We start from the raw sequence: 23,758 nt of genomic DNA on the forward strand, positions 1-23,758 counted from the left end.
ATTTTGATGAGATAAATTATTAGCAGTAGTAGTAGAAGGAAGAGGCAGAAGGGGGAAAAGAGGAGAAAGAAGAAAAGGAGGAGTAGGAGAAGCTAAAATTCACCTAGAGCTTACTACGTACCAAGCATTTTACCATATTATCCCATTTGATCTTCACGCAACACTGGGAGGTAGGTATGATTGTTAGCAGAATTACATAATGATAGAGTAGGAAGGGATTTTAGTCATTATCTCATTGAATCAACTCATTTTGTACACTTGGAAATGGAGTCCCAGAGTCATTAAGTGAGGTGCTCAAAGTCACATATCTCCTAAGTGAAAGCCTGGGATTTGAACCGCAAGTTTTCCTTCTTTTAGCTCTTTCAGTAGGGAAGGAAAGAAGAAACTTGGTGATGGTTTTCTTCTTCTTATCTGATTAGTGGTTTTATTTATGGGTTGAGAAAATGAAAAGATTAATTAGCATTGTTGCTGAAGAATACAGAAACTCTGAAAGAACAGGCCCTTGGGAACTGTGTTCGTGCTGAACAAGGCATAGTGACCTCCTCCAGAGCACAGCGACCTGGTTGTCCAAACTGCCAAGCCACCCACATTTAAGAACAAGTGGAGAATTTACCTGATGTCTGTCCTCTGTAGTGGGCAGACCTCCCCATTTACAGAGCATGTTGTGCTTAGTTCCAAGATGCCACATTTGACCAAAAACATTGACAATTTGAAGTATAATTCAATTATAAGAGCAAGTTCTTATTGCTCTTACAATTGCTCTAAAAAATGGTCAGGAAACTGGAAACTGCCTTTCTAGTAGTTTGGTTTAAGGAAATGGGGAATATTATCTTGGAGATGAGAAAGCTTAGGTGGGGGTGTGACATCTTCACGCATTTGTTGGGGAGGAGGTTTGCCTTTCAAGGTGAGTACTAGGAACGATGGGTAGAGGTTTACAGAGAAGCCAATTTCTGCTACTATAAACCCCATCTCCGCCCCGCCCAAGACACCCAAAAAACCAAAACAACAAAAAATACCTCACAATTTGGGTTGCCTTAGAAGGGAGGTTCCACATAGGCACAGTACAAGTGCCGAAGAAGACCATGTAATCAAAAAATGATGACATGACTTGCACTTGACTTAGTTTTGAGTGAGGGAGGACTGTGCAAGGTCACCAGCCTCACTTTCTCCTCAGGACCATCTAGATCCACTGACTAGATATTCATCAGGATGTCTGGAGATGTCCCAGGATGCAATGGGAGACCTTGGCCCCTTTAGGCCTCACTTAGGGTGAGGTAACACCCATTCAATGAATAGGCCTGTTTAAGAAGTAGTCAGGGGGATGGCCCATTTAATGAGGGAAAGAAAAATAACTAAATCAAGGTAGGAGGAAAACAGCAACAGTTACTATTGATAATCACTCTTAAGCCAGAAGGTTCCAGAAAACAGCCCTTAAGTGGAGCTTGGGCAGGGGCCTAGTGCTGTACATGTACAATCTCTGGACTTCAGAGTGCAGTAGGTTTAAGATTTTGGGAAAGGAAAGGAAAGGAAAAGGAAAAGGAAAGGAATCTAACCAGTAAGCCCCAAGTTTATTGGGCATCCTCTGGACATCCATTTTTACCTTCCTTTGGATAGGATAAAGAAGGGGAAGCAGAGAGAGACAGGAGAGGAAGAGTTGAGTTACCAGCTAGCTGGGTCCCCATTCAGGCAGTCTACTCACAGAGAGTCTACTGAGTCTACTCACAGATTGTTGTGCATAGAATGTTAGATCTGGAGTAAGGAAGACCTGGGTTCAAATGAGGCCTCAGACACTCACTAGCTGCTTGACCCTAGGCAAATCATTTAACTACTGTTTACCTCAGTTTGCTCATCTGTAAAATGGGATTATAAGATCATAAATTTATAAGATCACAATAACCCTACAGGGGTTATTGTGAGGGCCTTAAATGAGATATATTTGTTAAGCACTTTGTGAGCCCTAAAGTGCTATATAAATGCTAGCATTAAAAGTTGTTATTATTATTACTACCCATTTGAACAGGTCTTCAAGAAGAGACTGGATGACCATTTGTCAGGGATGTTGTGGAGAGGGCCTTCTTGACTAAACGATCTCTTAGGGACAGTCCATTGGTGAAAATTCACAATTCTAAATCTAGTCCAATTTCTTTCTCTCCTGAAGACAAGACTCTCTTCTCAGATTTCTTTATTAGATGTCTCTCCAGATTTCCTGGGCAAATTCCCCATAAACAAGTATTCTTACAGAATGAAATATTTCCATGCAAAGCTTTTTAGTTTCTGGGCTTTCTTTTTTCCTTCTAGCTTTGCATACTAACTCAGGAACCAACACTTTTCTGTGAAGTTAGTTTGCCCAAGGGATATTTTTACACTATATAAGCTATCCCCGAAGAACTCAAGGGTTTCTTGTGGCAATTTTATATTATTGTTCTTTGGGATGAATGGGCCTTCAATCTTTTCTGCCAGAATGTGAATGCTAATTAGGTCTCTCTGACACCATTTAACTGGGCATTGGCTAATTCTAGTCCTTTGCAGAGGACTAAAAGTACAGTGATTTTGCTGAATCAAATTTTTTTTTTTTAAAATAAGGCTTTCTGGTGGTGGGATGGTAAGGGACTTGGGCAGCAGAGATGGACATGGGACATTGTTATAACAAAGCCTATTGTAATAAACAGCGTACCAACTTGCAATAGTATACAACTCCAGTTGGTGGTTGCCTGTGTTTTCTGGAGGTTTCTGGGCAAATATCCAGCTTGCTGAAATAAAGAGGACATGCACTGACTTGAGATTGGAATTTCCCTTATTTTTAAAAAGTCCAGTGACATGGTACAGATAGCACATGTGGCCTATGATTCAAAATTCCTTCTGACATTATCAGGTTATGTTCAGTAAAATGCCACATGTACATGATGGTAGTTAGGATGAAGCAACAAAAATGCTACTGGACTGACAAAATGGAAGAATAAATGAAAGATTTTCTAAAATGAAGATATGTAGATGGCATTAAACAGGGATGCTATTGAACAGCCAATATTCCAGGAAGTCAAATGATAAAATCGTGTATCACCCTCATTTCCTGCCCTGACTTTGGGAGGGGAGTGAAATTTTTCACTATTAATAACCATCAATCAACTGAAATTACTCTTTCCAAAGTTACGAATGATCTCTTAATTGACAAATCTAATGCCCCCACTTTTTTCCAGTCCTCATCCTTCTTGACTTCTCTGTAGCATCCAACATTGTTGGCCATCCTGTGTTCCTCAAAACTCTCTCCTCTCTGATTTTTATGACCTGATTCTTTTTCTTGTCAGTTTGCTCCTTCTTAGTGTCTTTTGGTGGGTCGTCAGTCATGTAGATCCTGCCCCCTTCCTGTGAATGTACTTATACCATAGCATCTTCCCTTCTTTTTCTACACTTTGTCTAGGTGACCTTGTCGGTTCTCATGGATTCAGTGATCATATCTGTGCCAACGATCTGCAGATGTAGATATCCAAATTCAGTTTCATTTGTAGACTTGAGACTTACATCATCATCTGCCTATTGGTACAGCTGGAGATGAAAAGACTTGTATAATGAGATGAAGAAAGAAATGAGTAGAATTGGAGATCAAGTTATATAATAACAATAACGCTGTATAAACAAACATCTCTGAAAGCCATAAGAATTCTGCTAAACGCAATGACATTCCATTATTCCACAGGACTTATGATGAAACATTCTTCTATCTTCTGACAGAGAGGTGATAGACTCAGAGTGTAGGATAAGACACACACACACACACACACTCTTTCTCTTATACACACACACACACACACACACACACACACACACACACACACACATGGATTGGACATAGACAATGAAGGAATTTATTTTGTTTTCCAATGCATACGTATTACAAAGATTTAGTTTTCCTTTTTTCCAAGGTGGTAAAGGGTAAGAGGGAGAGAAAATAGATTTCTATTAATTAAAAAAGTCAGCCTATTTGATATTTCAAACTGGATATCTCATAGACACATCAAACATAATGAGTCCAAAACAGGACTCATTATCTTTCCTATTCAAATCCACTCATTTCCACAAAGTTCTTTATTTTTGTTGAGGGCAATATGATCTTGCCAGTTGTTCAGATTTGCTACCTTACCTCTAGAAGGAGGAACAACGAAAAGAAAGCTGGATTATTCAGTCAATAAACATTTATAAAATACTTACAAAGTTCCAGGCATGGTGCTAAAGTGTTGGGCATACAAAGAAAAGTAAAATACAGTCCCTGTTCTTACAATCTAATAGGGGAAGTTAACGCATAAGCAAGTATATGCAAATAAGCCACGTACAGAATAAATTTGAAATAATTAAAAGAGTGAGGGCATTAGAATTAAAGAGACTGGGGAAAGACTTCCTTAGAAAGGTAGGATTTTACTTAAACTTGAAGGGGATCAGGGGAACCAGGAGATAGAGATTGGAGGGAAAACATTCCAGGTACAGGGGAGGACCAGTGAAAATGCCTGGAGGCAGGAGATGGAGTATCTTTTTATATTAGTTTATTTTTTTTGGCAATCAGAGTTAAATAACTTGCCCAGGGTCATATAGCTAGTAAGAATCTCAGGCTGGATTTGGACTCAGTCCTTCCTGATTCCAGGGCTAGTTGCTCTATTCACTATGCCACCTAGCTGCCCCCCTTATCACCTCTTGATAGGCCTATAACAGTGGGCTTCTAATTGGTTCCCCAGCCTCCAGTTACTTCCTTCTCCAAACCAGCTTTCACGCAGATCATTCATTCCTCTCTTCAGAGGTTTGGCCTCCCACAGCATGTTTGTCTCCGTCTTCCAGAAACTCACTTTCTGTGGCCCTGTTGTTCCACAGTGGGGACATTAAGATGATCAAAGAGTCACTGGAGGATGGTCTCTCTCTCTGGAGAGTTTGTGTACTGTCGTTGTGGTCACAGGAGCATATTTTATGCTGTCCTGAACCAGACTCCTAAGGGAGGATTTCCTCTTCACTTAGTCTTTTGATCAGAAAAGCCCATTCATCAGCCTGATGGCTCTGAGCAGTCTTTTGCTTAGCAAACAGCAAAGTAGGGAAGGTATCCTGGGGGTGGGAGAAGAGATGCCAGATGCTGTTCATCTCCTCTGGAAACCAAGGTGTTGCTCCTGCAAGTATATTGTTCAGGATTGGGCCCTATCAACAAACATTAACAAGAAAGAAGATTCAGTTCTGGAGAAATTAAGCCAGAAGACAGTTGATATCCCTGAAAGAACACTGACCGTGAAGCCGGGACTTGGGTTCAGATCCCACTTAGGACATTTCTTGAGTGACTTTCCTGCATGAATCACTTTACCTGCCTCAGTTTCTTATCTGTAAAATAAGGGGGAGGGTCTTAGAAGTGCCTTCCAACTCTAGATCCTCAGTATTCAAGGTCAGACTAAGTTATCAGCATAGAAGCATCTCAGAAATATACACAAGCTGAGTGTTCTATAGCCCTTTCTCCATCGCTTTCATGCACCTCCTCCCACTCCTTACAGTTCTATCTCTACCATTAGGTAATTTGATAGAATCTTGCACGTAGCAGGAGTTATTATTGACTAGCTTCTTTATCTGGGATAGTATGTCACAAGTAGTCAAGACTATGGCTGTTGAAGGTAGTTTCATAGATTTAAGATGAAGAACCAGTATCAATATAGTTTCAGAGTCAAGGCAGTCTGATAGCTGGTAACACACACACACACACACACACACACATACACACACACACAACTCCAAATCTACAAGACTGTTGGAGAGGTGTGTTTTGCTCACCAAAGCCAGCTTGTAGTCTGGATATGAAATGTTTGATTTATCGTTTCTATTTCACTCTGATAGAAAACTCTGCTTACCCTTATTGGAAGGTCGAATGTGCTGGATTCCTCAGCAAGGATAGCTTATGAAATTTATTTTTCATTCAAGGAAAGAACCTACACTGTTCAGTGTTTTCTTACCTTATTATTTTCTTGGCATCATTTTTTAATGAGATTAACCCAAAGCACTGTAGGAAGGCACCTCTCACTTTGTTACAGGAGAAAAAAAATATATGTATATAAAGTCCAAACCCAGCAGTGCTATACCTCTTTTGACTGCACCCCATCACAAAAAGAAACACTAAAGATCTGTCTAGATAGGTTAAATACAATGGCTGTGGCACCGTGAGCCAGAGTGGGGTTCTGGGAACTGCTTACCTTCAATGTCTATTGAAAATTCTGATTCCAAGTACCCCTACTTTTTCTGAGTCCCCTGACCATATAGTATAAAAAATGTGACACAGAGCAAAAAGCAGTTGCTTAAAATAGGATTCAAAGTAAAATAAATGGCAGGATGTTCCTTCTCCTATTTCCTCTTAAACCTCCACATATATATCCATACTGGTCTGATTGAGCTGGATCATCAGCACAGTGTGTTGAGCAAGGGGTCAGAAAAGGCAGAGTGACTTACCTGGTGGATGAGTGCCCTGAAGCCTGGAAGGTTATCTGTTTGTCAGCATTAGACTGATGAAGTCTCAGGACTGGCAAAATGCTGCTTTCCTGGAAAGGTGAAATCTCAAGGTTGGAAATGACCTCACTTGGCATAGAACCCTTGCATTTAACACAGGTCTTGGTGTGGAGTTGGTGCTTAATGAATGCTTGTTGGCTTACTGTAGTATTAATGTCTGAAAGTTTGCCTGAGAAGGAGGCTACGGTCTAGAAATGACTCTTTCTTATCTCCCTTATCCTGGTAGGGATTGCCAACAAGGGTTGCCAAGGGTTGATCGTATGATCCTATGCTCCTATAAAGGGAAATTACCAGATTATATGGTGAAGCCACTGGTTTCTCCAGAACTCTTGCCTATGTAGATATGGCTGCTACCTCTTTTCATCTCTGGTATTTCCCTGCATCCTACTGGATTTCTCAGAGTTCCTTTTAGAACGCTCTGCCTCCAATGAACCTCCCATGTCCATGTGTGTGGCCACCTAGGACAGATAGTTTCAGACCCAGTTCCACTGAAGGAGTCACTCTTTGCCCAAAGCTTTGGTGAGTCTCTTGACATGGAAGATTGAGCATTATCTGTTGAATAGGTTCAGTTCAGACAGTCAACAAAAGATCGCATTCTGCATAGGTAGCAGAAGTTAAAATTCTTTAATTCCTTAAAAATCAATAATAATTCCTCCTCTCCTGCCCTTCTGTTCTTGTTCCTTAGAGGAGTCCATCCTTCCCCCTCCCCCATGATCCTCCTCTTCTCTGAAGTGTCCTGATGGTTTTTTCTTATCTAGATAGTTTTCTTTCCTTATCCAGATAGTTTTCTCCATCATTGCTGGGTAGGCCAACTTCGTGATACTGATCCAAAAGGTTAAATGAAACAATAATGGATGCTCTCTTCACATTTGGGTTCAGCTTCTTCATCCAGCTCCACTGGGGGGTGTGGGTGGGGAAGATCTGGGCACCGCTCTCTTTTTGTTTCCAGTTATCTCCTTGCTGTTTCAAATTGGAGGCAGATCACTGATTTAGGTAGTTGGAGGGAGAACTATGTTGTTTTTATTTCTCTGGCTTTTCAGTCCCTTTGAAAGTTGATAAGAAAAATAATAGGAGGACTTAGTGAAATATTTGCACATACTTTTGCTAATGATCTTTTATGCTTTAGGATATACCAAGGAGTCAAATGAACTGAAATTCGAACTAGGCTATTTTTATTACTGGGCAGGGAGACCTCAGACTTTTCATCTGTAAGATGAGGGGGTTGGATTAGAAATGATGTTTTATACTCTCTAGTTCTAGAATTCCATACTATTATGTTCGCCACCATTATTCAACCTCTCTGGGCTCCAGTTTCCTCTCCTGTCCTCCTATCTCTGATCCTGTAAAACTCTGTAAGGTGCTGTGTTGGGGGATGAAGAGTCAGATGCTGTCACTGGAAGGGACCTTAGAACTCTTATGATTGGACTCTCTCATTTAATGAGGGAGGAAACTGAGGTCCAGAAAGGTGGAGCTATCTCCCTAAGGCTATATAACAAGCTAGTGGAGGAGCTAGGATTAAAAAAGACCCGCTTCCCACTCCAGGTCTCTCTCTCTGCACTACACCAAGATTGGAAGTATTTTTTAATGCCTCTTGGTATTTTATTTTTATTTACTTATTCATTAGAAAGAAGCCCAGACCTCAAAACAGCCTGAAGAAGTTTTCTGCTAAATAATTGAATACAAAAGAAAAAAAAGATTAATATCTTAGCTTGCTCTGGGTGTACTTTTAGAGAACATGGAAGGTGTAAGGCTTAGTAGCAATGTCATATTACATAACACTTATTGGTAATTATTGCTGTTAAGTGAAAGAACTCCCCTACACCTCTAGCAGATGGAGCCCCAGGCTTCAGTTTCACTTAAAGTACTGAGTGACTCCCTAAGGGACAATGTCAGCATTTAACAGTGTAACAGAGCCTGGGCAGCCTTCGTCAGCTGGGCCAGATTGCTTTGGTGGTAATGCTGCTTCTATGAAAAGAGAACTTTTCAATATTGTGCTGAGTTTGGGTGTTATTTAGATGGGAACCTTCTCTGAATCCCTGTAACTCTTGCTGAGAAGAGTCAAGGTAGTAGAATAGCAGCAGGCCTGAACTGTTAATTTCTAAAGGTCTTTCCTCTTGTGGTCCTCTGGGACCTTCTGACTCCATGGAAGGCAGCATGGTAATGGGTAATGAGGATTGTTTTTGGAAGCCAAGGACCTAGATTCAAATCCCTCCTTTGACACCTTACTTTCGTGACCTTCACCTCTCTGGGCCCGACTTCCTGATTTGTAAAATGGTTGGGGGGGGGAGGGTACAGTCACATGATGGCCTTTCATACGGTTTCTAGTTCTAACTCTATGATCCTGTGATCCTGAAGGACGATGAACCTAGAGGAGGAGGGACAGTCAGAAGCCCAGACTGATGAGACTAAGTGTTGTTGGTCCCTGAGGAAGGGAATAACCCTTTATATAGTGTCTGCTATGTGCCAGGTACTGTGCTAAGTCATTAAAGAGAATGACAACATTGAGACAACATACCAAAATTTATGGGATGCAACCAAAGCAGTACTTAGGGGAAAAATTATATCTCTAAACTCATATCGATAAAATAGAGAAAGAACAGATCAACAAATTGGGCATGCAACTAAAAGCAACCTAGAAAAAGGATGTATATGTACAAAAATATTTATAGTAGCTCTTTTTGTGCTGGTAAAGAATTGGAAAATGAGGGGACACTCAACAATTGGGGAATGGTTGGACAAGTTGTGGTATATGATTGTGAAGAAATACTATTATGCTATAAGAAATGATGAGCAGAATGGTTTCAGAAAAACCTGGGAAGACTTATATGAACTGATGCAAAGTAAAATGAGAAGAACCAAGAGAACAATCTACAGAGTAATGAAAATATTGCAACAATAATCAGCTGTGAAAGAGATAGTAACTCTAGTCAGTACAATGATCTATCGTAATTCTAAAAGACTCATGATACAAAATACTATTCATCTTCAGGTAGAGAACTTGAAGATTCAAAGTGAAGATTCAACCATCTTTTTTCCTTTAACACCATCAACAACAGAAAACCCAAATGTTATCTCATTGGTCCTTACAATAATCCTGCAAGGTAGTTGCTGTTATTATCCCCATTTTACAGTTGAGGAAGCTGAGGCAAACAGATATTAAGTGACTCACCTAGGGTCACACAGCTATTAAGTACTGGAGTCTGAGTTTGAGCTCATCTTCCTGACTCCGAGTCCAGCTCTCTGTTTACTGTGCCTACTAGCTACCTCTAGGAGGAGGTAGGATTCTAAGATGAATATTTCCATTCTATAGATGAAAAAGATGAGTCACCAAGAAGGGAAGTACTTGCATTCTACCTAATGGATTTATATGTCTTTTCACCTTAATAGTCACCCAGTGCAATTCATTCCCTTGAGAGAAGTAAGCACTTAGAATGTTATTGCATTGGAGTCTGAAATCTTCTAGCTGTAAAAAGAAAGCCCATACTACTGTGTTCTTATTGTATAGATATCCATTTCCCCCGCATAGATTCTTAGATTTGCTACTTGTGTATCAGATGAACTTGGGCAAGTCACTTGACCACCCAGAGTCTTGATTTCCTTTTCTATTAAATGAGTATAATTGTAGCCATTTCTGCCAATGTTATAGGGTTATTGTGAAGGACAAATGAGATGATGTATGTAAAGCTTTTTGCTGTGGTAAAGTGCTACACATGAGTTATTGTCATTTTCATTGACTTGAGAGGCTGGAGACTGAATGAGAAGAGTGTATACTACAGGAACTGGAAACTGATGTGTTAGGCTTTTGTGGAGTCAGTGTTCCTGGATCTACCCCTGGCATACCCCCTTTCACCCCTCCATTTTAGCTCTGGATGGTTTACTTACATAATTCTTGGAACTGCAAACCTTTGTTTATGTAGGAGGAAGCCTAGTGGGGTGTAGTGTAAAAGACGTTAGCCAAAGAGTTAGAAGACTTGGGTTCTAGGCCTTGTCCTCTTTTCAATTTTAAGTTAAGACATTTATCATTGTCCTGAACCCAGCAGCAGTAAAACCAGTGTGACTGAGCTATTGCCTCCATCCGTCATTGTCTCTGCTTCTCCATCCTTGACCTTCCTGTCACCATTTCCTTCGCTTGTCACTACATCTCCCTCCAAAGTCCTTTTGAGTACTCTAGTTAATTCACAAGGTCATCCCTTAGGTGAAGCAAATAAATATTGCTGGGCTCTTCTGATTCTTCTTTGAAGCTTTCTGAATCTCAGCTCAGTTTCTTCATCTACAAAAATGAATATGATACTTGTGCTATTTACCTCAAAGGATTGTTGTGAGGAAATTGAAGTTGATTAAAAGTTTTTTTTTAATTATTAAGTTGTAGATAAATGTATAATACGGACATCTTAGCCCGCCTTGGCATTGTTGTGAAATCCTGAAATGACTTCATGTCCACTCTTGTATCATGGACTACAGGACATCTGGAGAGGTTAATGTCTGAAAAAGGACTCACATGCAAAGCCTGAATGAATGAATAAAAAAGCACCTATAGGATTATTACTATGTGCAAGGAACCATGATCAGTCCCGGGGCTGTAAGTACAAGCAAGGCAATCCCTCTTCTAAAGGAACTTAGGTTCTGATAGGAGACAAAACAAGCATAGAGGGGAATTAGAAAAAGGAGACACCCATATGTGATTGGGAAGTGGTGATAGGAAGGTCAAGGACAGAAAAGTAGAATTCATGATAGATGGGGGCAATAGCTCAGTCACACTGGTTCTGCTGCTATTGGTTTCAGGTTGACATTGGCCAGAAGTAACCTTAAGCAGTTTCTTTTCTAGAGAAAGATATTGGGGCATTAAGGACATATAAATGTGACCCAGTCTGATGCACAATAAAACTGGGGACTTTGGAGCAGACTTTATGAAACGTGGAGCAGAATAATGTTCACCTATGTACTTGGGATTTCTCAAGATTATTGTGAACATCAAATGAGATAAAATTTATTAAGTTTTGGTAAATCTTAAAGTGCTTATTCACATGTTCAATATTAGTATGATCATCTCCATGCTTTTTGAACTAAATTTCTCCTTACCTCAGTTTCCTCATCTGTAAAATGAGGGAGCTGGATGTGATGGACCTGAAGATCTCTTCCAACTCTAAATCTAATATCTTATGATCTTGGTTCTACCAGTTCCCAGTCCTCAACTTTCTCCACCTTTCTCTTCTGCTCTCCTTTCTGGAGTTCTTCCTCTATTACAAGAGGCAGCTGGGGCCTGGTACAGTATGCTGGCCCTGGAGTCAGAAGGACCTGAGCTCAAAATCCAGCCTCAGGCCTTTACTAGTTTTGTTAACCTGGGCAAATCACTTAACCTGTGTTTGCCTCAGTTTCCCCATCTGTAAAGTAGGGATAATAAAACTATCTAATTCCCAGGCTTTTTGGGAGGATGAAATGACATATTTGCTAAGTACTTAGCACAGTGCCTGGTACTCCCTCCCTCTCTCCCTTCCTTCCTCCCTTCATTACTTCCTTCTCATTGTCAATAAACTCCCCTCACCTTTTATATTTTCAAAGAGTCAGAAACTCAGATTGGAATGAACCTTAGAATTCCACCACACCCCAAAATAAGAATTACCATCACCCCTCCTACAATATGCCCTAGAACATGCTCAGTTTGCCTGGTTAGCCAGGCTTTGCTTGGATATCTCGAATGAGGAGAAGAACACTGCCTTCCAAGGCAGCCCATTTTACTTCTAAATAGCTATAATTATGAAGAGTATTTTTTCTTACATTAAGCTAAAAATCTGCATTTCTGCAGCTTCTATTTCTTGCTTATAGGCCCCTGGAGGGGCCAATCAAAACTAGTCTAATACTTCTTTCACATGACAACCCTTCACTTAATTTGATATTTTTGATGAGTACATGATCTCCCTGATGTGAGTCTTTCCTCCAACGTAGCCATGCCATCTCATCCTGTGCCACTCTTGTTCATGTCCTCTCATAAATCCTCTACAAAGGTTCTAACCAATGGGTTGGGGAATTTTCTTTATTTCTCTTGACACTATATAGATACCAATGGACTGTGGGAAGTAACCCTTGCTCTTGTTACATGACTGGCCCACCTTCTTTTATGGGCATATAGCTTTCTTATGATTTCCTTCTTCTATACTTCTATATGATTTTGCATTGGTAATATAGTTCTTTCTGCTCATGTTCACCACACACATCTCTTTATGACTTGCAACTTAAATTCTTCAGAAACTGTGACTATCCCTGACTCACACTATACAGAACCACCAGAAGTATATTGATGGTAAAAAAATGAACCATTGTTTCAGGGCAAAGTTTGGGGGGCAATAAAAGCACTGCATAATTTCCTAAAGGCAAACCAACTCATTTTCCTTTTCAGTTCTGGGCCCAATTAATTGACCATCCAAAGTGATTGACTGACACACCTTTACTAAAGGACCTCTTCTTTGGCTTGTCCATCCAGCTTCAAATCGTTGTTTGGCCAAAAGTGTGGACATGATGTCTGTTAATCCAGCCTAAGATCAAATTAGCATTTTTTGTGCTACCCTAACATGTTGATGATTAATATTGATATTCCAATTCCTTGTAAGTCCCATTTTTCCAGATGAACTGTTTAACTATGCCTCCTCAATCTTATACTTCTGAGACTGATAGTTGAACCTTAATGTCAGACTTGACATTTATCCCTGCTAAATTTCATCTGATTAGATTTGATCCCATGTCAATAATAAGGATAGCTGGCATTTATACAGTAAGTGTTTATTATATGTCAGATACTGTATTAAGTGTTTTACAAATATAATCTTATTCAATCCTCACAACAACCCTGGGATGTAGGCGCTATTATTTTCCTCATTTTACATTAAAGAAGTTAAGGCAAATAGAAGTTAAATGACTAGCCCAACTAAATGTCTGAAGCTAAACTTGAACTCAAGTCTTTCTGACTCCAGGCCCTAAGCTCTATCCATTTCACCATTGCTTTACCCTGTAAAGATCTTGGATGTTGTCTTTGCCACTCAGTGTATCATCTCTTCCACCTAATTTTGCATCTTCTGGAAATTTGGTAAATGTGCTGTTGATGTCTTTAAGCATTGGGACGGCAAAAAAAGTGTTGAATTGCAGAGTCAAGAACAGATCCCCAAAGCACTCACTCCAACTGATATCCAAGCATTAATAAACAGTCTATCTGGCTGTTTAACCATGTCTGAATTCGTTTCATTATAATCTTGTCCAGACCTCCTTTCCACCTCTTGTCCTCAAGAATAGTAGGGGACACTGTCAAATGCTTTGTGAAAACTCTATACCTTCCCTGATCAGTCCCTTGATCAACAGGTTGAGTACTGAAATGCATCTGCAATGTCATCAATCCAATGATATGAATTGTAGCTCTTATCTGCCTGCCCATTTGAGACTCTTGTCCATGGTCCTTCCATAAGCTCACCCCTAGGGGCCCACTCAATATGCCTGAGACCTTCCTCATTTTAAATTGGCACCAAGAAGATATAAATAAGGCAACACATTGTCTGGCCCTCACTTTCATTATATGACCACCTCATCTTCTTTTTTGATTATTTATTTTTTGATGAGTTTTTTTTTTATTCAGTTTCTTCACCATGTGCCTTGTAGAAGGTGCATGATTTCAGTTCGTTAGAGATTAGCAATCTACAAGTCCCAGTAAGAATGATAGAATTAAAAAATGGGCTTTTGTTTCAAGGAGAACCTGGGGCCATTTCAGCAATCTTACAATGGCCCAAAAAGAAGCTTAGCCTTCTTTGACTTAAACTGGGGTTTTATTGATATAGGGAGCTCCAGGATGAAAATGCCTTTGACTATTGCAAGTCAGCATCTTTTCTGCAATGGATAGTCTTAGAGAGTTATTAGTGCACTGTGTCATTAAATGATTTGTCCAGAATTACAAAGCCAGTATCAGATGTCAGAATGGAGCTTGAACATGTCTTTCTTACTTTCTATTTTCTGTACTTCTCTTGCTTTCTCTCTCTCTCTCTCTCTCTCTCTCTCTCTCTCTCTCTCTCTCTCTCTCTCTCTCTCTCTCTTCCTCATATACATATACACATCTCCTTCCTCCCTCTCTCACCTTCCCCCCTTTCTCTTCCCTCTGCCCTCTTTTCCACGCTCTCTCTTTACTATCTCCTTCTCTTTCCACTCTCTCACTAACCTTCTCCCCTTCTTTTTCTCCTTCTCTGTCCCCTTTTTCTCCATCTTCTCCCACACTAACTCTCCATTCTTTTTCTTTTCTCTCTCCTTTCTCCCTCCATTTCTTCTCTCTTCCCATTTTCTGTCTTTTCTCCCTCCCTCTTTTCTCCTTTTCTCCCCATTTCCTGTCTCTGTGTCCATCTCTATTTCTTATTCAACTGCACGTTAAACTCTGGATAAAACATAGTCTTCCCCATTTGGTTTTCCCTATAAGGAGCAAACTCTTTTGAGTGATTAAGTATCTCATTTAGCATCCTCTGAAATGTGCTGAGGATCTATGAGACCAGCACAATACCATTCACTAGCAAGGAAATCTAGAAGACATCCTTATCTGTAGGGAGTCCTTCCTTTATTTGAAGTCTTTGGATCTTCTCCAGGACAATGGTAAATACCTGTGATGAGCACACATCTTCCTTTTTTATGCTATGCTTTCTATCAATAGAGCATTGTCAAACAGGGTTGTCTCTATTTTATCTTTCAAGTAATATTATATCATTTTAATATATATATTTTAGTAGCCCTAATTAGAAAAAGAAATCAGACTAGACTGGCATGAGGCCATGCTTTTTGTGATTGCTTCCTCCTTTTTAAAATATCCACTAACAAACACTTCTGGAATACCTTCTCAGATTTTGACAGCAAAGTAGAGCTCTCTCAAATAAGGCTTGCAAACTCTGCTGTGTTACCTATTTTGAAAAAAGGGAGGGAGAGGAAGGAGGATACCATTTGCTTTTCTCTGGTCCTTTGGCACTACTCTTGCTCACCATGATCGTTCAAAAATGACTCTCCACAGCTCAGCAATCTCAGTAGTGCTGCTTCCCAAGTCTAGAATGGAGTTTACCCGAGTCTGGTTATTTGAACTCATCAAAGACATCTAAGTTCTCTCTTTCCCTCTGCTTGTTTATGTTGGGTTTCCACCATTAGCTGTGTATTTTCTGTTCTTTCCAGGTCAAGGATCATTCTTGTTGTCAGAGAAAGTTGAAGCAAAATAAGAATGAGCGGTTCTTCCTTCTCTCCCTTGTCCTTAACCGTCATTGTATTAACCCTGGATTTCAGTAAGCCAAGCCCTTCTTTGATCTTGCTCTTTTCTCTAATAAAGCTCCCCACCTTCTCTCTTGTTCTCCTTTGCTCCCATTGGCAGTCTCAGCTCACTCTGAATTTAGTACTCCTGACATTATTCTTATGGGAGTTGACATGCTTTTGTATTCATCCTTCATAACTAGCCTCTGTTTCCATTTTCTATCTTCTTAAAAATCTAAGTTAGTTGATGATCTCTTCATTCATCTGCATCATTGTCCTTAGACAACTCCCCCTTTCCTTCTCATCTAATTGTTTCTCTTTGAATTTTTAGAATTTTGTTTTGGAGAGCTTCTCATCCCTCTTGGTCCGACATTTTTTTGTGTGTATACAATTTTAGTCCATAGGTTTCTACATAGCTTCAAACTCTTTGAAATCAGCTCCCTCAAAATCTAGTCTATTTCAGACAATCCATCAATCAATCAACCAACAAGTGTTAAATGCCACTCCTCCTCAAGTTTCCTGTCAATTCTCCCCAGCAACCAGTTACTATTGTAGGTGGAAATTAGGAACAGAAGAGTAGTTCCACTCATTAATTCTTTTTCATTTTGAAGAATGAAATTAGGCAAGGCAAGAAATTATTAGCTGTTCTGTTTTTGGCACAGAAAGAGAATTCTAGCAGATGTCTAGATAATTTGAGCTTCCCATTATAAGTAGATCATGCCTCTGTGCCAGGCTTTTAATCTATTTCCCAAATTCTTCATCTATTTCTTCTTTCTGTCCAGATGGTCTGTAGTATACTTTGCTGACACTAATGTTTTCATGATCTCCTACATTGATCTTCACTCAGATGCTCCTCATTCTACTTCCATCATCAGGTCAGCACCAAGCAATCAGTCATCAATAAACATTTATTAAGCACCTGTTAGGTATCATGCACTGTTGTGCTAATTATACAAATATGAAAAAAATTAAGACAGTCTCTACCAGCAAGGAACTTACAATCTAATGGGACAGTACCTGTTACATAGTAGGTGCTTCATAAATACTTATTGATTTAATGTTTCTTAGATTTCCTCATAAGAATATATCTGCTTAACATACAAACAATGCAACCTCAGTCAAATCTCGTTATTTTTGAATAAGGCACTTTTCCAGAGTTTATATTTTAGTTATGAGTCCTATCCCACTCAATGACAGCCATGAAGTCAAATTGACTCCCTTGCCTTGGAAACTAGCTAACCTTGCTTTCACCCATATTTTATGTATTTGTGTATTACAATCAGGAGGACTTATTGATGGCTCTTTTCTTGGCTTTTTGTTCCTTTAAATTTTTAGCCTTATCTGATGCTAGTTTTTTTTTTTTTTAACATTACAAATAGTCTCTGTGGTATATAACTTGGTGACTATATAGAAGCACTTCCTCCTTTCTCTTTCTTCTCATTTTAAAATGATTTTCATTTGACTTGATAGGTTGTGGGCAAATCCATTCTTACCAGCTCTCCTTAGGTACACTCCTGGCCTGGAGCCCTTCATCCTTGTATTTTAAGCCATGACCTAGAAATTCAAATCCCCATTCTCAGACATCATTTTCTCGACTAGCTTTCCCCTCCCCAGATCTGCCTTTCTATTTTGAAGTATTTGCTTTGATTTGACAGCAGTGTACTCCGAAAGTCTTCAGTCTCTTGCTGAAGATGTCACAATCCTTAGTTTAGTGATAACTTCTAGAGTCTTCCTGAAGTATCATTTGTGTTTTTTTGAATCACCAGTAGTAGTCAATCAGGTTTGGCAAGCTCTGGGTGGTTCTGGTCACAACTATTCTAAACCTCCTCCTCTGTCCTCAAATCTCTTATACTACCTCCTTCATCCCTCTCAGCTGATGGACCTGGCCTTCTATTTTTTTTATCCTCTCCTTTCTTGTGGTCTTTGATAAAAGATGTGGCTTTTATCCTTGTCATGGCCAATCCTTCTACTTCTGCTCAATCCCAAACCCAAATGTTTCCTCCAGGAGATTTTCCTCTTAATCTTTCCCCTTAGTTCTCTCATTTTTAATCTCTCTTTTCCATCAGCTCTTTGCCAGTCACCTTCACATACATTCTCAAGTTCCTCTCATCCTTCCAAGACCCTGCCTTTCCCCTCAAGCCCTTTCACAGATAATTTTCCATGAAATATGATCTATATATTTTGCCTTCCTTTTCCTAAAGTTTTGCTCACTTTATCCCCTTGTATTCTGTTTTTCAATCTTACCACTTGACTGAAATAGTTCCCTGCAGGGTTGCTGGTGATCTCTTTCCTGATCAGTCCAATGGCCCTTTTTTAGTCCTCAATTTATGTCATTTCTCTTCAGCTTTTGACACCGTCAATCACTCCCTTCTCCTGGAAAATCTCTTCACTTTTGGCTTCTATTACACTTCTCTCACTTTTCTTCTCTTTCTCCTTCTCTTTTCTTTTCTCTCTCCATCATATCTCATAGGATTTATATATGTATATGTGTGTACCCAATCCCTATATACACATATGTACACATATATATATAAAATCTATATATAATCTATGTATATATACACATATATACATACATATATATGTCTCTCTGTATGTGTATATATACATATACACATATATAACATACACACACACACACATATATATATGTGTATATATATATATATATATGGAGTTCTGCATTTCATTGGGCATGTTAGGTTTGCTGTATCTCTGGGACATCCATTTTAAAATGGCCATTCGGCAATGGGTGATGCAGGACTGAAGAATGGGCATCAGACATTTTAAACTGGATGTCCTGGAGGTATATCAAACTCAGTAAGTTCAATGTAGAACTCATCTTTTCTCCTGAAATTCTTCCCTAAACTCCCTATTTCCATCAAAGATACTATATTCTTCTAGTCTCCCAGGTTTGTAACTTCAGTGTTATCCACCACTTCTCATTTACCTTTATACCAAATATCCAATCTATTTCTGTTTTGCCATTTCTACCTCCATGGCATTTCTCTCTTATACACACTCACACACACACACAAACATACACACACATACTCACACACACACACACACACATACACATACACCCCACCTTAATTCAAACCTTTGTCACCTCTTTCCTGGACTATTGCACTGATCTTTTATTTATTCTTTCAAGTCTTTCTTCACTCTGCTCATCCTCCACTAAAGTGATTTTCCTAAAGTCTATATCTAACTATGTCAATTCTCTACTCAAAAGTCTAGAGTGGCTCCCTATTACCTCTGGGATTGAGTATATACTTGCTAGGCTTTTAAAGCTCTATACAACTTTTTGCCAAGCTATCTTTTCCAGGCTCATCATATTTTACTCAACATTCCATAATTCACCTCCTAATTTTTCCTCCATCTCCTGTCTCAGTGTCTTTGCACTGATCATCTCCCATGCCTAGGATGTTCCTTGATGGCTTCTGCCTCACAGAATCCCTCCATTCTTCCAAGTTACCCCATTCTCTGCAGGTCACTAAAAAATTAATCTCATTCTCCATATTTTTGACTCTGTCTTTCATCCTTCTGCTTGGTTCTCATGGTCAGCTCTCCCAGTCAACGTTCCTTGCTGGGTTCACCTGTTTGATATTTATTCAACTTTCAGCACTGTCCTAGTGACACCTCACTTCCTTTCCCCTGTTTTACACATTTCCTTCTCTAATCCAAATTTTATACCCCTTTCTTCTCCTTATATTCCTTTTCTCTTCAGGCAATTGGTGGTTCAGTAGATAGAGTGCTGGGCCTAGAGTCTGGAAGACCTCATTTCAAGTCCAACCTTGAATATTTACTACCTGTGTGACCATGGCAACTCACTTCTGCTTGCCTCAGTTAATATTGGGATAATAATAGCACCTACCTTACAGGGTTCTTGTGAGTATTTGTAGTAAGGCACTTAGCACAGTACCTTGTGCATAGTAGGTACCATATAAATGCATATTCCCTTTCCCCTTTCCTTTCTTTAGACTTTCTCTTTCTCTGCAAGTCCCATTCCTTCCCCTTTCCTGGTTTCTGTGTCCTTCTTCTTCTTCAGCTTGTCTGGTCTTCCTTTTTCCTTCTTCCTTTTCTCCTTTTTTTCCACCTTAAGTTCTTTTCCTTCTGCTTCTCTTCTCCCCTTTTTTCCCTTCTTGCTTTTCCAAGTCCTTTTGTCCGAGTCTTTCTCCTCTTAAAAGCCTTTTTATTCATTTGGAGTTATCCTTTCTTACTCTCCTATATCCTTGGCACCAAAGGAAATCAGGTCTTACCCTAGGGGCACCCCCTTCTTTAACTGCCTTTCTAATGCAGTCAACCCCATTTGCTCATGTTCCAAGGCTTAAAGAGTCAGAAAGAGCAAACTCCTTAATTATCTACTGCTATTTTTAGACCTTGCTCTACTAAAATCACCCAAGAGCCTCTCCTGCTTTGGAACTTATGCTTATAGGCAGTGCAAAGGAGGACTGTGCAGTTAATATGTGGGTCCAAAAAGTCAGGATCTAAGATCTCAATAGGCAAGAACATTAGGTGTAATCAAAAATAATGAAATTTAGTGGTGATAAGTAGGAAGTCTGACATTTAGGTTTAAATGATCAGTTTCAACAGTATTATATAGGTTTGTGTATGGCTAGATGGAAGTTTATCTGAGAAAAAAAGACCTAGAAGTTTTAGTGGACCCTGACCTCAACATGACTAAACAGTGTAATTAAAAAAGCTAATATAATCTTTTTTTTTTTAAAACAGGTCACCAATTTTATTTCTTCACAATGTGTTTCCCAAATAGTTCACCAGAGGTGATTTTTAAAAAACTAGTATGATTTTAAGCTTCATTCAGAGAGGCATGATGTACAGGGCCAGCCAGAAGCAAATGTGTCTAAGCTTTGTTCTGGTCAGATCACAGTTGGCATATCGTGTTTAGTTCTGGTATCATGTCTTAAGAAGGCTATTGATAAGCTACAGAGCATCCGGGGAAGGGCAGCTGAGATCATGGAAGCCTTGGGTTTCTGCCAAATGAAGATCCATTGAAGGATGGGGATTTGAGTAAAAGAGGAGACTTGAGGGAGGGGGTGGCATTGGTTAATATTCAAAGACCTATTATTAGGAAAAAAGGTTTAGGCTTGTTCTGATTTGCCTCCAAGGGCAGAACTAGGTTCAATATGTGAGTGTTTCAGAGAGATAGATTCAGGATTGATGTAAAGAATAACTTTCTAACAGAGTGCTACAAAGTCTTGGAACATAGCAGGTCCTCTATCAACTGAAGTCATCATTAGAATGTCCGTCTAACGTTGTAGACGCCAGTCTTGATCAGATATGGCTTCTGAATGACTTTTGAACCCTGAGACTTTTAATGTTGTTATGCTGTCCCCTCCCAATATTTGTGGCTGCCATCGACTGTCCCCTATGATACCTCCTCAGTGATGATGACAGTTTAAGGTCTTCTTGTCTTCTCCATTCCATACCACGGTAATTCAAATATACATAGCACATGAGGGCTTCAAAGTGCTTTTCTCACAACAGCCCCATGAGGTGGGTAAAGTGAGTGTTATTGCCATCATTTAACACCTGAGGAAACTGAGACTCAGTGAGGTTAAGAGATCTGCCTTGGTCATATGGTTGTTTTGTATCAGAGACAGGACTTGTACCCAAGGTCTTTTGATTCCAGATCCAGTCCCCTTTAGCTAGCTTCTAAATCTCCAAGTCTTCTCAGATGCTATGAGCTCTGTCTTTGCTCATTTGATCTTTATCATACCCCTAAGGAATTGGTAGTGATACTCTCTCCATTTTACAGATAAGGAAACTGAGGCTCAGAGAAGTTGGATGACTGGCTTAAAGTCATTCAGCCAGTCAGTACCCAGATCTTTCCAATTCTACCTCCAGTTGTCTCTCAACCTGAAAGATGAAATATGAACTTCTTAGTATGGGATTCAAGGATCCCCATAGTCTCATTCCAACCTACCTTTCTAGTCTTATTTCACCATATTTTCATTCACATGTTCTAAGTCCCAGGTAAACTGGACTTTTAGCAGGAGTATGTTAGTAAATGTTTAACTAACTGGCTCTTTGTGGAAAAAATTTATGTAAGACACACTTTTTAAAGCTTAATCTGGGTTATTAACATTTTATCCATCACCTTAAGCTTATGCAATCAACAAAATAATAAATTGAACCCTGATTTATAGGTTTGCTGATTCCATATATATATATATATGTATATATATATACATACATATATATATATATGTATATGCTCACATTGAAAATTTAACAATCAGCCTTGAAAGCTGACTTGAGCTGGTTCCAGCACATCTCTTAGTCCTTTCTGCTCTCTCACCTTGAATTCTCTTGCTTTCAGTACTTTGTAGAGCCCTACCTTGGGATGAGCTTTCTCTACATATCTCTGCCTTTTGTGTCTTCTCCCCTTTTACAATACTGAGCACTGTAGAATTCCAAGGAATATTGTGGAAGTATTAGTTACATGATTTCAATGCTGTTTGAAGAACAAAAATATTGAAGCTTTCCTTAAGGACAACTGGACATGCAGCATGATGCAATGGACGGGACATGGTCTTGGAATCAGAAAAGCTTGGTTCATATTCTGACCTTGCTACTTAGAGCAGATATGACCTTAAGTAAATCTCTCTGGGCCTCTGTTTGCTCAAATGTAAAATGAGGGGATTGGAAGAGACGACCTTCAAGGTTTCTCCTAGCTTTAGTCCCTATGCCACTTACTACTGTGCCCAATAGCTTTGAGTGAGTCAGCTGACCTCTCTGAGCCTCAACTATAAAAATTTCTGAACTATAAAAATTAGTGGGTTGAATGAGGTGACTCCTAATTTCCCTTCTGGCTCTAAGTTATGATTCTATGAATTATCATAGGAAGCACTACAGATGCAGTACCTTTTGGGAGAATTGCCTTTATGCTAAGGTTTTCTAAAAAAAAATTATAATGTGCGTCTTGTGTTTGCCAATTGGCTGTGCCTAGCTCTCTCACAGCAATGCAGTCTGCCCGTCCATGATGCCCATTGTTGCTGGGATTCAGTGAAGTTTCATTTCGTTCTATTTTTTCTTTCTGAATGCATCAGTGAATAGACAAACACAGTATCGAAATAATGTCATGTCAATTTGGCTGCTTGTCATTGGCTGACGCACTGGGGCCCATTATATCCAGCAGCAAACCTGAGGGCAGCTTTGCTCTTCTTAGAAACTCAGAAATAGCTCTTCTTTCTGCTGGTTGGTGATTCTTCATTTGTTTAATAGGCAAGCTCTCCTTCATTGTTTTCAGCCTTGGTGTTACATGACCTAAGTCTGGCAGAGCAGTCAGGGCTAAGAGACCAGAATTCTCCCTCTTGCCTTCCTTTGGTATCTGTTTGCCTTTCAGCCCCTCAGCACCAGGAGGTCTGCTTCCCCTTGCCTGGGCCAAGATCCCTTAACAGCTGTTTTGAGCTCGGCTCCTCGTCTCCAATAATTGTTCCCACGCAGGGACTTCAGTCTCTTTATATTTATTTTTAGGTTCAATACAGTCTCCATTATTTTAAAAGAACACTTTTATTATCTGAAACACACCACCACAAATGAAAAATATAAGCCATATCACAGGCCTTGGGACCCAGAAGAGAAATAAAGAGAAATTGTTTATGGCCGAGAAAGCTTCCTTTGCTGTTCTCCTTCGTCTGTCTGTCTGGGGTCAGGCTTCTCATCGTCACAGACCAGTGACTGGGCAGCAATTCTTTTCTTGGGGCCGTCTTGCTGCATGTGCTCCTGTCTGGTAGTCTGGGAATCCCAGTTTGCTCAGGATTTATCCTTGAGTTATAATCCAGTATGCAATTTGATTATTCTGGGCCTTTCTGGGTTAGGAGGCCAGAGAACACATCAGGGAGTAGGGATGCTCTCCTAGAGCTCATTTCAGCAGCCACCATCAGGGAAGTCAGTATTCTAGGATGAAGCAATCTGGGGTATAGCTGGGGATAATGGGATTAGGTTTAACGGGAAGTGGACTGGA

The sequence above is a fragment of the Notamacropus eugenii genome, chromosome 2 (genome assembly GCF_028372415.1).
Source record: "Notamacropus eugenii isolate mMacEug1 chromosome 2, mMacEug1.pri_v2, whole genome shotgun sequence".
Lineage (NCBI taxonomy): Eukaryota > Metazoa > Chordata > Mammalia > Diprotodontia > Macropodidae > Notamacropus > Notamacropus eugenii.